The 21,118-nt window shown below is 46.1% G+C and overlaps 1 protein-coding gene across 1 annotated transcript in view; it reads left to right on the top strand.

Annotated features, from left to right (window-relative positions):
- Positions 1 to 9,825: 9,825 nt before the first annotated feature.
- The window catches only part of pou6f1 (POU class 6 homeobox 1), a 159,237-nt gene continuing 147,944 nt past the window's right edge, over positions 9,826 to 21,118 (top strand). The window contains exon 1 of the mRNA XM_085972615.1: positions 9,826 to 10,296. The gene's annotated coding sequence lies outside the window, so the exon portion shown is untranslated. The remainder of the gene's footprint in view (positions 10,297 to 21,118) is intronic.

Raw genomic sequence — 21,118 nt, forward strand, 5'->3', positions numbered from 1 at the left:
CTTGTGTCTCAATGGCCAGAACTGGGCATGGGGTGGTCGGACCAGTGTACTATACATTTAGAGCATAACTTTCTCTGACTTCTAGTCTGCAGTGATTGGATATGTTGCTTGCATCAGAGGAGAAAGTTACCATATCTCTCAACTTCATCTTAAGTTATTTCAACACCACTCATGGAGTACTGTTGTCAGAGATTTTTTTTATTCTAAAGTGTGTCACTTTACACTTAAATTTCACTTGCTATTGTCTTGACCATTTCCATATTTTATCTGACTCATATTAGTTCTCGAACTACCTTATCAGATTCAACTGCTCTCCTTGTTTGAATCCCTCCAATCAGGTTTCCGCCCCGCCACAGTACTGAAACGGCTCTTATCAAAGTCACAAATGACATTCTATGTGACTGAGACCGTGGTAAACTATCCCTCCTCGTCCTTCTCGACCTGTCTGCAGCCTTTGACACGATTGACCACACCATCCTCCTCCATCGCCTCTCCTCCATCGTCCAGCTGGGTGGGACTCCCCTCGCCTGGTTCCATTCTTATCTATCCGGTCGTAGCCAGAGAATTACCTGCAATGGCTTCTCTTCCCGCTCCCGCACCGTTACCTCTGGTGTCCCCAAGGATCTATCCTTGGTCCCCTCCTAATTCTCATCTACATGCTGCCCCTCGGCGACATCATCCGAGAACACGACATCAGGTTCCACATGTACGCTGATGACACCCAGCTCTACCTCACCACCACCTCTTTCGAACCCTCCACTGTCTCTAAATTGTCAGACTGCTTGTCCGACATCCAGTACTGTATGGGCAAAAATTTCCTCCAACTAAATATTTGGTCTCCGCCACAAACTCTGTTCCCTAGCCACTGACTCCATCCCTTTTGGTCTCCTTACCTAAGGAAGGATATACTTGCCATAGAAGGAGTGCAATGAAGGTTAACCAGACTGGTTCCTGGGATGGGGGGATTGTCCTATGAGGAGAGATTGAGTAGACTAGGTCTATATTCTCTAGAGTTTAGAAGAATGAGAGGTGATCTCATTGAAAGATACAAAATTCTTACAGGGCTTGTCAGGGTAGATGCAGGGAGGATGTTTCCCCTGACTGGGGGGTCTAGAACCAGGGGTCACAGTCTCAGAATAAGGGGTCGGCCATTTAGGACTGAGATGAGGAGAAATTTCTTCACTCAGAGGGTGGTGAATCTTTGGAATTCTCTACCCCAGAGGGCTGTGGAGGCTCAGTCGTTGAGTATATTCAAGACAGAGATCGATAGATTTTTGAATATTCAGGGAATCAAGGGATATAGGGATAGTGCAGGAAAGTGGAGATGAGGTAGAAGATCAGCCATGATCTTATTGAATGGCGGAGCAGGCTCGAAGGGCCAAATGGCCGACTCCTGCTCCTATTTCTTATGTTCTTTCCCTGGCAACTGTCTGAAGCTGAACCAGACTGTTCGCAATCTTGGTGTCGTATTTGACCCTGAGATGAGCTTCAGACCACATATCAGCTCTATCACCAAGACCGCCTATTTCCACCTTCGCAACATCGCCCGACTCCGCCCCTGCCTCTCATCTGCTGCTGAAGCCCTCATCCATGACATGGTTACCTCTAGACTTGACTATTCCAACGCACTCCTGGCTAACCTCCCATCTTCCACCCTTCATAAGTGACATGAATCTTGCCACACATGTAGAAATGACTTATGAAATAATATTGGGCGGCCTGCTGGTGGCGCTGTCCAGGGAGAGTATTAATACTCGGGCATGGGCCCAGCTTGCTCAGGACATTTTGTAAACAGGAACTAGTGAAGGACAACTAGACCTCCATGTTGTGAAACAGTCGATTAAAGCCTTGTTTAATACTCAGACCAAGTGCCGAGTAGTTTTCTTACATCAATTTAATCAACTGATCCCGCTCCGCGCTCTGAGTGGTTTTGGGAACAGATGGCTACGACTCAAATGGTGGAAGGGAACCAGAGGTAGTAATCAATCCATCATGGAGAAACTACTCAGACCCGCCCGTCTTGACCTGGACCCGAATTCACCTACAAATGCTAAGGTATGGAAACACTGGTATCGTACCTTCAGCAACTTCCTCGGGGTGTGTGGTGAGAATGTTCCTGATAAGTTAGAGATACTTGCCAATTATGTATCTCCTCATGTGTTTGACTATATCGAAGACTGTGTAGACTATGACTCCGCTATCCAAATACTACAGCAACTATATGTTAAGGCCCCAAACGAAATTTTTGCTCGGCATCTACTGGCCACAACTCGACAACAACCCCGGGTATCACTTGACAAATTCCTTCAAAAGCTTTGCAGGCTCAGCAAGGATTGTAATCTGAAAGCTGTCTCCGCTGAGCAGTACCAGGAGGAGTTAATTTGTGATTCTTTTATTAATGGAATTGCGTCTCCCTTCATACGCCAGCGTCTGTTGGAGAATAAAACCCTCAAGTTACAAGCTGCCTATGACCAGGCATGTTCTCTGGACTTAGCAAAAAAAATGCAGATGCCTATCTTTTACCGCGTGCACGGACTGCTGCTATCACTTTTGGTGACTCCTCCAATGGACCTCGGGCGGAAGCCCTCACTGATGATGACTCTATCCTAGCTGATGACGACCCTACCCTAGAAGCCCTCACTGATGACGACCCTGCCCTAGCGGCATCTTGGCAATCTGGAAGGGTTTCTTCTGTGGAGGTGCATTCCACTATAGGAAATTTTGTCCTGCTCGTAATGCAACCTGCAATCATTGCAGTAAGAAAGGTCATTTTTCTAAGGTATGTCAGTCAAGAGCCTCTGTTAGTAAGAAAGGTCACTTTTCTAAGGTATACCGGTCAAGAGCCCCTGTTAGTTTTGCAGCTGCTATCTATAAAACTGCTCCTTCCCCAAGGGCCACTACTAAGGTTATAGCTGCTATCTATAGAACTGCTCCTCCCCCAAGAGCCACTACTAAGGTTACAGCTGTCAAGGGTAAAACTGCTCCTCCTCCCATCACAGCTGTTTTTCCTCAAAGCCTGTCCCATGCAGCCACGAAGGTTTCGGTAAATGGACATATTTTGAGTGCACTAATCGACTCATGCAGCTCTGACAGCTTCATCAGTGAGCAGGCTGTCAGTAAGTTAAAACTGCGTATTTACCCCTCGGACAGGGAAATTGCAATGGCTCTGACGACACTGACCACCAACTCTTCCGGCTTTTGTCTTGTCGACCTTATTCTCAATGGCCGCACTTATTTCTCCACCCGGCTCGGGGTGCTCAAACACCTATGCAGTGATGTGCTCCTGGGACAGGATTTCCAGAAACAACACAAAAGACTCACTTTCGAGTTTGGAGGGTCAAAGCCGGAGCTTACTATTTCCAAAGTACCGTTTTGTGCACTTCCGGCGGCTTCGCTCGACGAGCCCTCCTTGTTTGCCAATCTTCCCCCCCGATGTAAGCCCATAATCACTAAATCACGACGTTTCAGCCAAGATGATCTATCCTTTATCGAGGCAGAGATCTCTCGCCTTCTAGCTGACGGTATCATTGAGCCATGTTCATCTTCCTGGCGGGCTCAAGTCGTCATTGTTAAAAATCCTCTGAAGCAACACAAGAAACATCTTTGCATCGATTACTCGCAAACTATTAACCAGAATACCGACCTGGATGCCAACCTCCAGAAATTTCTTGACGTTCTCCGTCGTCGCAACTTAACCTTAAATGAGTTCAAATCTGTGAAATCAGTACCATCAGTCAACATCCTTGGCTACTGGGTGGGCAATGCTGTCATCAAACCGGATCCGGGGCGACTTCGTCCGCTTCAGGAGCTCCCTCCTCCTATGAATCTCGGCTCTCTTCGTTGGGCCCTCGGCATGTTCGCCTATTATGCGAAGTGGATACCCCACTTTTCCGACAAGATCCAGCCCCTGCTTCACGCGAAGTCATTTCCATTGGAGGCGACGGCTATTTCAGTTTTCGACCTCCTCAAGCGACAACTGGAAAAAGCCACGCTTCGTTCCATCGATGAAACTCTCCCTTTCGTGGTCGAGTGCAATGCATCGGAGGTGACGATCTCGGTTACCTTGAATCAAGGTGGTCGACCCGTTGCATTTCTGTCCAGAACTTTGCAGGGTAGCAAGCTCCATTATCCTCCTGTCGTGAAGGAGGCTATGATTATCATTGAAGCAGTACGTAAATGGAGTCATTTTCTCGCTCGTCGCCATTTCACGCTTATAACCGATCAGCGCTCCGTGGCCTTTATGCTGGCTAACCGGAAACGCACTAAGATCAAGAATAACAAAATACAGCTCTGGAGGATGGAATTGACCACCTTTGGCTACACCATACATTATCGACCCAGCAAAGATAATGTGGCCCCAGATACCCTCACGCGTGCATTCTGCTCTTCCATGTCAACTTCGACTCTTACGGATCTTCATACTGACTTGTGCCATCCTGGCGTCACCCGTATGTTACACTTTGTGCGATCTAAATATCTCCCATTTTCTACAGAAGACGTGAAAAGAACATGCTCCACTTGTCGAATTTGCGCGGAATTAAAACCGCAATTCTTCCGTCCGTCGGATGGCTCGCTCATACACGCGATACAGCCTATGCAGCAACTCAGCATTGACTTTAAAGGGCCACCGCGTTCCTCAATGTGAAACACCTACTTGCTTACTATGGTGGACGAATATTCACGCTTTCCCTTTGCTTTCTCCTGTCCCAATATGCTTACTTCCACAGTGATCAAATGCCTCGATCAGGTCTTTTCCCTTTGCGGTACAGCCAATTTCATCCACTCTGATCGGGGTCCCTCCTTCATGTCAAGCGAACTCAAAAGTTATCTTTCCCAACGGGGAATCGCCACAAGTAAAACAACACCGTATCATCCTATTGGAAATGGACAGGTTGAGAGATACAACGCTATCATTTGGAACGCTGTTCATCTTGCACTGAGGTCACACAACCTACCAGACCAGCAGTGGGAAAATATGCTCCCTGACGCATTGCATTCCATCAGGTCTCTTCTTTCTACATCCACCAATGTTACTCCTCACGAACGATTCTTCGGGTTCCAGTGTCGCTCCACTCATGGGACGTCCCTACCATCATGGTTGGCAGCTCCTGGCCCTGTGCTGCTCCGAAGATTCGTCCGATCCTCTAAGAGTGATCCCTTCGTCGCCGAAGTGGAACTGACGGATGTCAATCCCACGTACGCGTACGTGCGGTACCCTGATGGCCGGGAATCCATAGTGTCACTTCGGGATCTGGCTCCCTGCCCAACCGGTCCCACGGACCCAATCGATAGTGGGATCCGTATTAATGATGCCGATACCCTGCACTCCTCTGAGGATGACGCCCTACCTGGGACGTCAAGGGATCTGCCAGCTATTCCGCCAGATCAACCCGGGGAACAGAGCGCTCCCCACGGGATGGCCACCCGAAGCCAGGACGCCAGTCAGTCACCGACTACTGGGCAGGGTGAAGCCAGCTCGGCGCCTGTGGGGACCCGCACCCGGAGCCACGATCTCCCCAGTCCCCCTCAGGTCGATCAGGGCGACACGGACTCTTCCAGCCCGCCGGTACGAACTTAGCGACCCAGGGACCAAAACATGGTCCGAGGAGACGTGCCTTCCGGCCACCGATGGAGATCCAAACGACTGCGTCTATTCTTAGTCTGATTAATTCGGTAGAAGGAAGCCGCCGGACTTCCAATCTTTCAGGTGGGAAGAATGACATGAATCTTGCCATTCATGTAGAAATGACTTATGAAGTAATACTGGGCGGCTTGCTGGTGGCACTGTCCAGGGAGAGTATAAATACTCGGGTATGGGCCCAGCTTGCTCAGGACATTTTGTAAACAGGAACTAGTGAAGGACAACTAGACCTCCATGTTGTGAAACAGTCGATTAAAGCCTTGTTTAATACTCAGACCAAGTGCCTAGTAGTTTTCTTACGTCAATGAGCTCATCCAAATCTCTGCTGCCCGCGTCCTAACTCGCACCAAGTCCCGTTCGCCCATTACCCCTGTGCTCGCTGACCTACATTGGCTCTCGGTTAAGCAAGGCCTCGATTTTAAAATTCTCATCCTTGTTTTCAAATCCCTCCATAGCTTTGCCCCTCCCTATCCCTGTAATCTCCTTCCGCCTCACAACCCTCCGAGATATCTGCGCTCCTCTAATTCTGTCCTCTTGAGGATCCCTGATTATAATCGCTCAACCTTTGGTGGTCATGCCTTCTGTTCCCTGGGCCCTAAGCTCTGGAATTCCCTCCCTAATCCTCTCCACCTCTCCTTTAAGATGCTCCTTAAAACCTACCTCACATCTGGCCTAATATCTCCTTATGTGGCTCGGTGTCAAATTTTGTTTGATTACGCTGCTGTGAAGAGCCTTGGGACATTTTACTACTTTAAAGGTGCTATATAAATACAAGTTGTTGTTATTGTTGTAATTTTGTTTTTCTCCCAAGCCATGTCTACTGGCACTAATTAGTGGAATGATTGTTATGGAAATTCTATACAGGTAAACGAATAACACATCAGTTGAAAGACTAACACATCAGCTGAAATGATGTTCAAAAAAGCTCCAGGGAAAAAAAGACAAACTTCAGAGATGCATCACCTGCAGAATAAGGCTTTATTAGAGACTAAATTTTGAGCAACTGCAAAATACTTGATCCTTAAGATCTTTTGAACAAAGATAAATGTTTGATGTCATGTTCCCCCCTCCAACTTACCCTGGATATGTGAACACATGCTGCGGTATGGTTCCACAGGTGCTAGCGACCCTCCAGTACCTTACCCTTGTGGCCATTCTTGATGTGTGACCCTAAACAGCAGGCGATTAGATTATGGAGGTTAATGACCAATCCTGTCCACGCAAAGAATTTTAGCTATGAGGAAAGATTGGATAGGCTGGGGTTGTTTACTTTGGAACAGAGGAGGCTGAGGGGAGACTTAATTGACATGTATAACATTATGAGGGGCCTAGATAGAGTGGATAGGAAGCACCTATCCACTCTATCTTGGGTAGGTAGCAAATTGGCAGGCGGTGACTAGTGGTGTCCCGCAAGGATCTGTGCTGGGGCCTCAACTATTCACAGTATTTATTAACGACTTAGATGATGGCATAGAAAGTCATATAAGAAAATTTGCCGATGACACAAAGATAGGTGGAATTGTATGCAGTGTAGGTGGAAGCATAACATTACAAAGGGATATCGACAGATTAAGTGAATGGGCAAAACTGTGGCAAATAGATTTCAATGTAGGCAAATGTGAGGTCATCCACTTTGGATCTAAAAAGGATAGAACAGGGTACTTTCTAAATGGTGAAAAGCTAGAAACAGTGGAAACATAGAAGATAGGAGCAGGAGTAGGCCATTCGGCCCCTCGAGCCTGCTCCGCCATTTAATGAGATCATGGCTGATCATCCAAATTCAGTACCCTGTCCCTGCCTTCTCCCCATATCCCTTGATCCCTTTAGCCTTAAGAAATATATCTAACTCCTTCTTGAATATATTTAATGAATTGGCCTCAACTGCCTTCTGTGGTAGAGAATTCCACAGGTTCACCACTCTCTGGGTGAAGAAATTTCTCCTCATCTCTGTCCTAAATGGCCTACCCCTTATCTTTAGACTGTGACCCCTGGTTCTGGACTCCCCCGCCATCGGGAACATCCTTCCTGCATCTAGTCTGTCTAGTCCTGTTAGAATTTTATAAAGAGACTTGGGGTCCAGGTAAATAGATCATTAAAATTTCACGAACAGGTGCAGAAAATAATGAAAAAGGCTAATGGGATGTGGCCTTTATATCTAGAGGGCTAGAATACAAGGGGGTAGAAGTTATGTTGCAGCTATACAAAACCCTGGTTAGACCACACCTGGAGTACTGTGAGCAGTTCTGGGCACCACACCTTAGGAAGGATATATTGGCCTTGGAGGGAGTGCAGCGTAGGTTTACCAGTATGATACTTCAAGGGTTAAGTTACGAGGAGAAATTACACAAATTAGGGTTGTATTCCCTAGAATTTAGAAGGTTAAGGGGTGATCTGATCGAAGTTTTCAGGATATTAAGGTGAACAGATAGGATAGAGAGAGAGAAACTATTTCTGCTGGTTGGTGATTCTAGGACTAGGGGGCATAGTCTAAAAATTAGAGGCAGACCATTCAGGAGTGAAATTAGGAAACACTTTTACACACACACGGTGGTAGAAGTTTGGAACACTCTTCTGCAAATGGCAATTGATGCTAGATCAATTGTTAATTTTAAATCGGAGATTGATAGCTTTTTGTTAACCAAAGGTATTAAGGGATATGGGGCAAAGGTGGGTATATGGAGTTAGGTCGCAGATCAGCCATGATCTCATTGAATGGTGGAGCAGGCTTGAGGGGCTGAATGGCCTACTCCTGTTCCTATGTTCACCTATTTCCCTTAGCAGAGAGGTCAATAACTAGGGGGCATAGATTTAAAGTAATTGGTAGAAGGATTAGTGGGGAATTGAGGAGAAATTCTTTCACCCAGAGGGCGGTGGGGGTCTGGATCTCACTGCCTAAAAGGGTGGTAGAGGCAGAAACCCTCATCACATTTAAAAAGGACTTGGATATGCACTTGAAGTGCTGTAACTTGCAAGGCTATGGCCCAAGAGCTGGAAAGTGGGATTAGGCTGGAGAGCTCTTTAGCTTTTTTTCAACCGGCGCAGACACAATGGGCCGAATGGCCTCCTTCTGTGCCGTAAATTTCTATGATTCTAAGTCATTTGATAGCAGTTAGGATCAAAACCCTGGATATTTTTTTCCCTCTAGGAATACTGAAGCCACTTTGGGGCCTTCTGCAACTGGTGGGCACCACAGGGTATAAAGTGTCTGATAGACAAGTTTCCTTTTGTTCAAATTAGACTTTTGTTTTTAAATTACTCTATTAGTTGTGCCTCCTTACAAGGGGGCAGTTGCAAATTTGTTTTCCTGATAACTATAGAATCATAGACTGGTTACAGCACAGAAGGAGGCCATTTGGCCCATCGAGCCCGTGCCAGCTCTCTGCAAGAGCACTTCAGCTAGTTCCGCTCCCCCGCCCTTTCCCCGTAGCCCTGCAAATTTTTTCCGTTCAGGTATTTATCCAACTCCCTTTTGAAAGCCACAATTGAATCTGCCTCCACCACCCTCTCAGGCAGCGCATTCCAGATCCTAACCACTCGCTGCGTAAAAAAGTTTTTCCTCATGTCGCCTTTGGTTCTTCTGCCAATCTTAAATCTGTGTCCTCTGGTTCTCGACACTGGGACAACACTTATTTGATTCAGTTTTGAAAAAGCATGATGTATATTATTAAGATTTGGAATTTTTTTCTTAAATCAGCAAAGCGAATCTCAGAACTGAAGCTGCTACCCCACCCACCTACCTAGCCAGTTTTGGACATGGTGGCAGGTGGTACCCCTAACTCCACGACTGAAGTGCGCTGCATTTTCCCAGTTGCAGTTTTTTTTTCACTCGTTCACGGGCTGACAAAGCCAACATTTATTGCCCATCCCTAATTGCCCTTGAGAAGGCGGTGGCGAACTGTAGTCCTTGTGGTGAAGGTACTTCTACAGTGCTGACTTTGTCCTAGTGGTTTGAGTACAACTGAGTGGCTGGCATTTCAGTGAACCACATTGTCTGGAGTCACATGGAGGACATCAGAATTAAAGTTTTATGATCACCAGTACTATGTGGAATTTAATTAACTGCATTTTCCTAACTGTCCGTGGTGGGATTTGAACTCACGTCTTTCGATGGTTCTAAGTGTATTACTTGTCCATGTAACATAACCACTATGCTACTGGAACCGTAGGTTATCGGCGGTGTCTCTTTAAGAAGGAAAGCTCGCCATCTGGCACCGCGGATGGGAAAGACAACATCAACATATTTTTTGCCGTATGCAGACTCGCCTTGCATAAATTATGTTCATAACGTAGTGCTAACGAGCAATGTTTATCGAAGCCGCTTGGGTTCTTTTTAAAATCACAAAGGCAGCTCGGCAAGACAATTTCCTTAAGAGTTTTAGGAGCCTCCCTAAAATTGTGTGTGTAGGGGGAGAAACTGTGAAGAAATAAAAGAAAAATGGAGATATTTCTCAAGGCCCGTTTTTTAATCGATGTAAATGTCCCTTCGTTAACCGGTATTTGCCGTTCGAATTAATTTAAAAAGAAAACTCTTTTGACTTTTTTTCCCCCCTGTAACTTTGCTCCAAACAAAAAAAAATTGTTGGCAAACAAGCTGGTCAAAAAGAAGAGAGAGTTTCCGAGGCACTTTACTGAAGCTGAAGCGTTAATAAATAACGGTAAGTAGGCGCAGGCAATGCTGGGTGGAGCTGTGGGAGTGAGCGGGTTTTTTTTAAATATATATATATTATCTGGGAGATAAATGCGTGAGAAGTAGAGGAGGACGGAGGTTCTGTCGCCTCATTTGGATTTTCTCCGCCATTAGCATAATTTATAAATTTATGGCGCCTGACAGAAGGCGCCGATTCTTCTCGGGCAAATCGGCCGCTTGGTGTGTTGCTGTGGAGCAGAAGCGCCGCCGTTTGGCCCCAAATCTTATTCCATCCCCCCACTACTCTTTCAATAATAAAAAAATTAATAATATTTTAATAATGAGGGCGAAAGCTTCCGCGGGCAGGTGGCCCGCCGCGCATGCGCCAAGATTCTAACGGTCAAAGCCGAGCTACTTTAAAAAAAAATCTTACAGCAGGAAATTGTGACTAGTCCAGTCTGCTGATCACTTAAGTCCTCTTTTGCACTCGGAGAAAGATCGAATTGTCTAATAATTTGATTGACACGGCGCAAGATAGTGCAAAGTAGGAAATTAGTGCAAAAATTGAATTGTTAGTTCACTGGAATTAAGCAACTTTTAAGTTCTGAGCAGACTGTGAAGAGGCATTTGCTTCCAGTGTATGGAGTTTGTTGTGGTGCTCTGCAGTCCTCCATATGCTGTTGTGGTGATCTGCACTGGGTTCACACTAATGGATAAGAGGATCATGTATGGGGTAATTTCCCATCAGCTGTTGTGTTTGCATGATCCTTGGCCTACACACCATCAAAGGGTCAACCAGCCCTTTGCTGTCAGTTTGTTTTAACACACTATTAAGGAGGAAGGAATTTCCGAGTAAGAGCGGGTGGGAGTTAGGTATGTGAAGGATGCTTTCTAAAAGATGAAGGCGATCGAAGGCAGGCAGTCTCTATTCAGTGGATTACATCCTTTACAATGCAGCCTATCAAAGTAAAAAGAAAGAAAGACTTGCATTTCTATAGTGCCTTTCATAACCTCAGGACGTCCCAAACGCTTTACAGCCAATGAAGTTCTTTTTGAATAGTCACTGTTGTAATGTAGGAAACGCGGCAGCCAATTAGTGCACAGCAAGCTCCCACAAACAGCAATGTGATAATGACCAGATCATCTGTATTAGTGATGTTGGTTCAGGGGTAAACATTGGCCAGTATTTTGAAAGTAGTGCAGGGTTAGGAAGTGGGCAAGTGAAGACAAAGTAACTCCAGCTGATAAGACTACTTGACCAAAGGCAGAGAAATCCCTGGCTCAATGCAGGCAGTAGTGCTTAATGAATGTACTGTATGTGGATTACTCCCGTTTGTAGCTTGCTAGATACCATTAATGGTAACCTGCTTCAGTGCTATCCAGGCAGTAGATATGGTAGATCAGATAGAATGGATTTCCTCTCTTCTTTGGGAATTCTTGCCAGCAAGGTGGCAGCAATGTAAAATGCTGTAAGCAAGCTGTAACTTAATGATTATTTTATCTGATGTATTGGAACTGTAGGAGACAAATAATCGGTTACATCTACATGATTTATTTAACTTGGAATTCAACATGGTGGGGAACCCTATTAGACTCTAACTGGACAAAAACTAATTTCCTAGTTTAAAAATGAGAAACCACCTGGAAATGCTAAACTTGTTAAGGATACTCGATAACTAGTGTTTGAATCTCAATAATCTGTTATGTGGAAACCAGGGCCACAAGGATTGCAATCTTTCACATAAATTTCAAAGCATATGTGTCCATGAGTTCAAAGGGAGGCCGTGTTCATTTGGATAGAGCCAATATAGATATTAGAGGAGAAACATTCTAGAGCTGGTGCTGTCGGTCTAAGGCAAACCCCAAGGCATGTAACTAGCCTGTGCTCTGGTATCCAGGGTGACGATGGCTTCTTGCTGTAACAGAACTTCGACCAAAGGTAAAAACAGCTTGCTGAAGGAGTCAGTGAGAGTCTTGGCAAGGGCCTCCAACTGAGGAGCTCTTTGGCATGAGAAAGCAGCTAATGGATCTGATGTCAGGATATTCTCATCTGTGATGCAAGAGCATTGATCCACTTTTGATGCCGATATCTCGTCGGAGCGGATGGCTAAAGAATCCCGCTTCCTGCTTTTACTTTTGGAATGTTTGTGCTACTTTAGTGGCTGCTGTAGAGCTTGGAGCAATGTCAGGTGCTATCTATCGATCCATGGCAGGTTGATACTGTTGTAAACGGAGCTGGTGGAACCCTGGTTGACCGCATTCAAGGGTGTGAGTCCTTTAAATCCCCCAAGCTGAGAGAAAACAAACTGACAGAAAAGGCGGTGGGGGAGGGAGGGGGAAGGATCGCTGCATCTCATGTCACTACATGACAAAAAAAGGAACATTGTCCCTTACATGATCTCTTTTCCCAGTAAGTGGTGATCTGGTGTGGATCATTTCAGCAGAGTGTTGTGGATACAGTCCACTGAAGAGTTTAAATTATTATTTAAATTCATTTTGAGTGAAGTAGTATACTAATCTTAATCAGTTTGGCCAAAGCTAGTATTTTTGCCTGTATGATAGCAACAGGAAATGACCTATTAAGATTAACTTCAGTTTGTGAATCCTGGACCGTCTTGTTCATCACATAGTAGCCACCATTCATTGGCGGACTGGATTGAAGAGAAATGCAGGTATTTCATTTTTCCTTCTAGAAAGCTTTCTTTTAAACCTTTTCATATTTTCTCGATGGGTGAGGTTTTCAATCTAATAACCTGTTACACATCCGGGGTTGGTTGCGGGAGCCTTTAAATCGTAAGATAGACATAGCAATTTTCTTCCAGGGGGAAAAAATTATTTGCAGCCTTTTTTGTATCGTGAATATATATCTTGGATTCATATGTGCTCACAAACACCTTCATGTTGAACCGTAAATCAGGCTTCAGAAACGTTATTAACGGGCTAGAGGCCAAGAATCAGTGCTCTGTGGTATTCTAATTAGATTTATTTTACAGATTCATTATTCGAATGTTGATTGTAAAGCAAAAATGTTGTGTATATAGTCATATCTGTAGTGTTGCCTTGTGGCTCCTGAGTTGTTTACTACTCGTGACAACATCCTACCACGGGTATTGGTGAAGTAATATGATGTAATAGTTTAAAAAAAATCTTTTATGTGACATACACAAGCTTAAAGATATGTGTTACATAGAAACATAGAAGATAGGAGCAGGAGTAGGCCATTCGGCCCCTCGAGCCTGCTTTGCCATTCTATGAGATCAGGGCTGATCATCCATATTCAGTACCCTGTCCCTGCCTTCCCCCATATCCCTTGATCCCTTTAGCCTTAAGAAATATATCTAACTCCTTCTTGAATATATTTAATGAATTGGCCTCAACTGCCTTCTGTGGTAGAGAATTCCACAGGTTCACCACTCTCTGGGTGAAGAAATTCCTCCTCATCTCAGTCCTAAATGGCTTACCCCTTATCCTTAGACTGTGACCCTTGGTTCTGGACTCCCCCGCCATCAGGAACATCCTTCCTGCATCTAGTCTGTCTAGTCCTGTTAGAATTTTATAAGTTTCAATGAGCGTATAGGCCTGTTGTCTGATAGTAACAGAAGTGTGGGTTTTAAACTAGTAAGGCACCATGCCGTGTCTGCCCACTATTTCAGCCATGATCTGATTGAATGGTGGAACAGGCTTGAGAGGCTGAATGGCTTCTTCCTGTTTCTTTGTTCCTATGATCTTTGGGTGACCCCATGTCCTGGACTACCTCAATGCGGATCTGTCACTCATGAAATCTATCCTTACCCCCTGTCCTCTTCCTCATCCACATCAGACTGTTGAGAGTGTCTACTGTTGTGTTGTCTACCTTGATGTATCAATGGTGTTGTTGTGGTTCAGGTGCCACTGAACAAGTTGGATCACATCCAGATCAAGCCTGTTTACCTACCAGACAACCATGGTGTTGTCTGTCCAGAAATGCACCTACTTGTTCTGTACCAGGCCAACAGTGCTGTTAATTCCAAACGATTGATGAGACTAGTGGACTCAACAGGAATCCACATACCCTGAGCCTGTGCGGCCTGGTAATAAACTCATGACTAGATTGATCCCTAGGATGAGAGGGTTGTCCTATGATGAGAGATTGTGTAGATTGGGCCGATACTCTCTGGAGTTTAGAAGAATGAGAAGTGATCTAATTGAAACATACAAGATACTGAAGGGGATTGACAGGGTAGATGCTGAGAGGTTGTTTCCCCTGGCTGGAGAGTCTAGAACCAGGGGTCACAGTTTCAGGGTAAGTGGTCGGTCATTTAAGACTGAGATGAGGAGGAATTTCTTCACTCAGAATCTTTGGAATTTTCTACCCCAAAGGGCTGTGGAGGCTCAGTCGTTGAGTATATTCAAGGCTGAGATCGATAGATTTTTGGACTCTAGGGGAATCAAGGGATCGGGTGGGAAGGAAAGTGGGGTTGAGGTCGAAGATCAGCCATGATCTTATTGAATGGCGGAGCAGGCTCGAAGGGCCGTATGGCCGACTCATGCTCCTAATTCTTATGTTCGTATGGCCATTGACGTAATAAAACTCACTACACACTTGGTTTGAGTATAAAACAAGGCTTTAATCAACTTGTTTCAGAACATGGAGGTCTAGTTGTACTTCACTAGTTCCTTGTCTTACAAAATGTCCCTGGAAAGCTGGGCCCATGCCCGAGTATTTATACTCCTTGGACGGCGCCACCAGCTGGCCGTCCAGCGTTATTTCATGAGTAGTTTCTTGATGAATGATGAGATTTATAACATTCAGATTAATTGAAATGTTTTTTTCTGGTCCTGTACATTCCTCTGTTCCGAGTCTAAGATGGATGAATTGTTAAATTTGACCCAGTATGTAAGAAATAATTGTATCTGACATCCCAATATGTAATCTATATTAGTTAAGAGTATCAGACAAATCTTTTCTCCCTTTTTTCCTAACACATACACATTCGGAGGTTACATTGGGATCTTCCATTCATGGCAAAGGTTTATAAGAGGCCTAAATTTGTGCGGTTTTGGACTATAGTACATATTTCAATATAAATTTGAATCTCTTGAATCTGGTTTCCGTCCCTACTGAAATGACATACTCTGTGACAGTGACCGTGGTACATTATGCCTTCTCGACCTCTCTGTAGTCTTTGGCACAGTTGACCACACCATCCTCTTCCAATGTCTTTTCTCTGTTATCCAGCTCAGTGGGATTACCCACAGTTTAGTTCCACTCTTAGTCATCTGATCGTGGCCAAAGCATCTCCAGGAATGGCTTCTCTTCCCGTCCTCGCACCGTTACCTCGAGTCCCCCAAGGATCTATTCTTGACCTTTTCCTCTTCCTCACCTACATGCCAACCTTTGGCGACATCATCTGTAGTCATGGGGTCAGTTTCCATATGTATGCTGACAGCACCCAGCTCTACACCACCTATCTCGACCCCTCTACTGTCTCTGTATTGTCAGATTGCTAGTCTGATATCCAGTCATGGATGATCTGTAATTTCTTCTCGTTATACCTTGGGAAAACTGGAGCCAGTGTCTTTGGTCCCCGCCACAAGCTCTGTACCCTCACTACCAATTGTATCCCCCTCCCCGGCCACTGTCTCAGGCTGAATCAGACTGTTTGTAATCTTGGTGTCCCGAGATTAGCTTTGGAACCTATATACTCCATCACAAAGACTGCCTTCTTCCAGCTCGGTAACATTGCCCGTCTCCACCTCTGCCTCAGCTCACCTGATGCTAAAATTCTCACCCTTGCCTTTATCACCTCACCATTCCAATTCTCTTTTGGCCAGTCTTCTATCCTCCACCCTCAGTAAACTGCAGCTCGTCCAAAATTCTGCTGCCTGTATCCTATCCCGCACCAAGTCCCGTTCACTCATCACCCCTCTGCTTGCTGACTTACATTGACTCATGGTCCCCCAATCCTTCCAATTTAAAATTCTTATCTTTGTGTTGAAATCGCTACATGGCCTTGCCCCTCCCTATCTCTGTAGCCTCCTCCAACCTCCCACCTCAGACTCTTCATTCCTCTGACTCTGGCTTCTTGTGCACCCCCCTCCCTTCGCCCCACTATTGGCAACCGTCGAGGCCCCGCACTTTGGAATTCTCTCACTAAATCCCTCCGTCTCTCCACCTCCCTCTCCCCCCTTAAGATTGGACTTAAAATTCTCCATCTCTTTGACCAAACATTTGGTCACTCCTCCTAATATCTTTTTCATCAGCTGGGCAACCTTTTCTTTAATCTGATTACGCTTCTGTCCGGGGCCTCGGGACGTCTTTCTACATTAAAGACAGTATATAAATGCAAGTTGTTGTTGCAAATCATTTAATCACAACCGGACCGCAGTACGCCCCTGAATGAAGTGTAATTAACAGCTGCTTGCCAGAGTCATCAAGATGCAGTTGGACACAAATGCATTAACTAACACTACTTTATTTAACAACATCTATTGTTAATGATGTGGCTCAGTGGTAGCACTCTCGTCTCTGAGTCAGAAGTTCGGGGGTTTAAGTTCCACTCCAGAGACTTGAGCACATAATCCAGGCTGACACTTCAGAGCAGTACAGAGAGTGCAGTCGGAGGTGCCATCTTTCGGATGAGATGTTAAATTTATACTTAAATGTTTTAAGGCAAGTTTTTTCTTTCTTTCTTTAGAACCATCATAGTCTAAATGTTGAGGATTGCATAAAGTAATTGGAAATGTTCGAAACATCAACAGTCTAAATCATATACACAGCAGTAATTTAAGTGTATCACAAAATCTCAGCATTAGCAGGGGTTTTCTTAATAACTGAATAACAGTTACATACAATTTCCAAGATTACAGTACAGTTTAACAAAGTTAGGTTTAGTGTCTATTTAATGTATTACTGGAGTGTTTCCGATGCCAGGGCTGTCCCTTTGTGAACATGAGCACAAGGTATATAGTCTCATCCTTTGTAGTAGACTGGTTGCTATGGTGTCTTCCTCTAGGACGTTTGGCTTCACTTTTGGCAACCTTACACGTATGTTATTTCTCCATGAAGTTATCCTGTTGCTTTACTCTCTGCTCGCAGAAACTCTTATTAACTATCAGTTGGGTTTCACTTTGCTAGTTTACTTCCGTTTGATTGAATACAAGGGGGGAAAAGTTCAGTTGTTTGCGCCTCCCGTTAGCGCCTTAAGAGGGCGCTAATGGGGCGCAAAGCAACTCGCACCCGGGTGCGGCGATGTTTGCGCCGCTCGCGAAATTAACTAGACATTTGGCGGCGGCACTAAGCACTACCGCCACGATCTCCTGCGCCGGCAGATCGTGACGTCAGTCGAGTGCGCAACGTCCCGGTAGCGCCCCGGACCTGATATTGAGTGGCGCCCCCTGCCTTACCGCCTGCTGCTAGCAGCAACAGGTTGAGGGGGGCATTTTACTGTCAGAAAGGGACTGGGGGAGCGCTATTTAAAGGCGACCACTTCCTGCCTTTTTTTGGTGTGACATTTTTGCACCACGCATTCTGAGAGAGAGAGAGAGACTTCTGGAGAGATTCAACGCTGTGTGAAGGAGTTTTGAGTACTGAGCAGCACTTTGCAGGTTCATTTTGATTTGCCCTTCCTTGCTTCGCCAGCGCTCTGAGGTAGCGCCTCGCTCCTCGGCCTTTGCGCCTTAAGACAGGTGTGAAGCGCCTGATTTAGCGCTCCAATCACCTCCGGGGCGATAAAAGCCAAGTTTGCTGTCGGAGGCGACAATTAGCGCCAGGCGCTAAACTTTGCGCACGGCCGATAATGGCGTCCCAAACGGGGCGAGACTGAATTTTTCCCCCAAGCTTTCTTAACCTTTCGACTTCTACTCTTAACACTTCCTCATCTTTTGGAAGCTTGTTTCCAAAAGTCTTTTACCACGTCCATCAACCTTTTAGCCCATCTGAAAACCTTCTTGTTTTGGTTGGGGAATTGTGACATTAAGTACTTTATGTGTATCACAATGGAAATCCCCCTTCGTGGACATGACTATAAGTGACCAACCAAGATGGTCAATTCAGTCACAACTCGAAAAACGTGTACCAGAAACGAACATTGCCAGATTTGAATGAGTTTGATGAAGGCGAGCACTCCTTTCCTCTGCTCGCTGCTTAAATCACGATACGATAGATATTTTTTCTGCTATTGGAGTTATTTAAAGTTCTTTGTAGCTTGTTAGCCTTATCTGAAGCTAGCACCAGTGTTGATTGGAAATACCTGGTGATACTAGAATGTGCACATCCTTTGTGTCTCAGATTTCCCAAGCAAGGATTAACCCCCTGGCCTCTTACCCTCTCTAGATCTTTTCATCGCTAACTGCCGCCGTGACATCGGCCGTCTCCATTTCTCTGCTCCCCTCACTCACTCCAACCTACCTCCCTCTGAACTTGCAGCACTCCGTTCTCTCCGATCCAACCCTGACATTGTCATTAAACCTGCTGACAAGGGTGGTGCTGTTGTTGTTTGGCGCACTGACCTCTACCTAGCGGAAGCTGAACCCCAACTCTCCGACACCTCCTCCTACCTCCACCTGGACCATGACCCCACTACCGAACATCAAGCCACCGTTTCCAAGACTGTCACTGACCTCATCTCCTCTGGAGATCTTCCCCCCCGCGGCCACCAACCTCATAGTTCCCCAACCCCGCACAGCCCGCTTCTACCTCCTTCCCAAGATCCACAAACAGGACTGCCCTGGTAGACCCATCGTTTCAGCCTGTTCTTGCCCCACGGAACTTATCTCTTCCTATCTCGACTCTTGCTTCTCCCCTTGTCCAGTCTCTTCCCACCTACATCCGCGACTCTTCGGACGCACTCCGCCACTTTAACAGTGTCCAGTTTCCTGGCCCCAACCGCCTCCTTTTCACCATGGACGTACAATCCCTCTACACCTCCATCCCCCACCAGGATGGCCTGAAGGCACTCCGCTTCTTCCTTGAACAGAGGCCCAACCAGTCCCCATCCAGCACCACACTCTTCCGCCTGGCTGAACTTGTTCTCACATTGAACAACTTCTCCATTAACTCCACTCAATTCCTCCAAATTAAAGGTGTAGCTATGGGAACCCGCATGGGTCCTAGCTATGCCTGCCTTTTCGTGGGATATTTTGAACACTGTTTGTTCCAGTCCTACTCGGGTCCCCTCCCTCACCTCTTTTTCCGATACATTGATGACTGTATCGGTGCCGTTTCCTGCTCTCGCTCTGAACTAGACAATTTCATTCACTTTGCCTCCAATTTCCACCCTTCCCTCACCTTCACATGGTTCATCTCCGACTCTTCCCTTCCCTTCCTCAACTTCTCTGTCTCCATTTCTGGGGATAGGTTATTGACAAACATTCACTACAAGCCCACTGACTCCCACAGCTACCTGGACTACACTTCCTCCCACCCCGCCTCCTGTAAGGACTCTATTCCATTCTCCCAGTTTCTCCGTCTCTGCCGCATCTGCTCTGACGATGCCACCTTCCATATCAGTGCTTTCGACATGTCTTCCTTTTTCCTCAACTGAGGATTCCCCTCTACAGTGGTTGACACAGCCCTCGACCGTGTCCGTTCTATCTCCCGCACTTCTGCCCTCACCCCTGCCCCTCCCTCCCGGAACCACGATAGGGTTCCCCTTGTCCTCACCCTTCACCCCACCAGCCTCCACATTCAGTGGATCATTTTCCGCCATCTCCAGCGTGACCCCACCACCAAACACATCTTCCCCTCACCTCCCCTTTCAGCATTCTGTAGGGACCGCTCCCTCCGAGACACCCTAGTCCACTCCTCTATCGCCCCCAACACCCCTTCCCCTTCGCCCGGCACCTTCCCGTGCAAGCGCAGGAGATGCAACACATGCCCTTATACCTCCCCCCTTCCCACTGTCCAGGGCCCCAAACACCCCTTCCAGGTGAAACAGCGATTTACTTGTACTTCTTGCAATCTAGTATACTGTATTCGCTGCTCACAATGTGGTCTCCTCTACATTAGGGAGACCAAACGCAGATTGGGTGACCGCTTTGCAGAACACCTCCGTTCAGTCCGTAAGGGGGACCCTGAGCTTCTGGTGGCCTGTCACTTTAATTCACCGCCCCACTCCCACTCGGACCTCACTGCACTCGGGCTCTTGCATTGTTCCACGGAAGCTCAGCGTAAGCTCGAGGAACAGCACCTCATCTTTTGATTAGCCACTCTACAGCCCTCTGGACTCAACATTGAGTTCAACAATTTCAGATCATAACCTCGGCCCCTACCATATATATATATTTTTTCCACACTTTTTGTTTGGCCTTCTGTTCTTCTCTCCCACAGGGCAGCTGTCTTTCATTCTGCCAGCGCAATTCACACTTCATCCAGAGCCATCCTTTGTTTCTTAACCTGTCCCATCACCATCCCCTTTTGCCTTGAATATCTCTTAATGTCTCTCAATCTCTCCTGCCTTCTATCCTATCACAGAACTTCCCTTTTGTTCTTTCATCCCCCCCCCCCTTTCCCAGCCCCTACACTTGCTTAAAAATCTGTTCCATTTCCTGCTTTTTTCCAGTTCTGACGAAAGGTCTTCGACCTGAAACGTTAACTCTTTCTCTCTCTACAGATGCTGCCCTGACCTGCTGAGTGTCTCCAGCATTTCCTGTTTTTATTTCAGATTTCCAGCATCTGCAGTATTTTCTTTTTGTATAAGGATTAACCCTTTTAGTTTTCCCAGGATGCCTGTATTGTGACATCAGCAAAGGCCCTGACAACATTTTACCTGTAGTGCTGAAGACTTGTACCAGAACCAGCTGTTCCAGTGGCACTGGCATTTACCTGACCACATGGAACATTGCCCAGGTGTGTCCTATCCACAAAAAAA

This window comes from Somniosus microcephalus, chromosome 33 (genome assembly GCF_052327205.1).
Source record: "Somniosus microcephalus isolate GS21.2 chromosome 33, FLI_Smic_1.0, whole genome shotgun sequence".
Classification (NCBI taxonomy): Eukaryota; Metazoa; Chordata; class Chondrichthyes; order Squaliformes; family Somniosidae; genus Somniosus; species Somniosus microcephalus.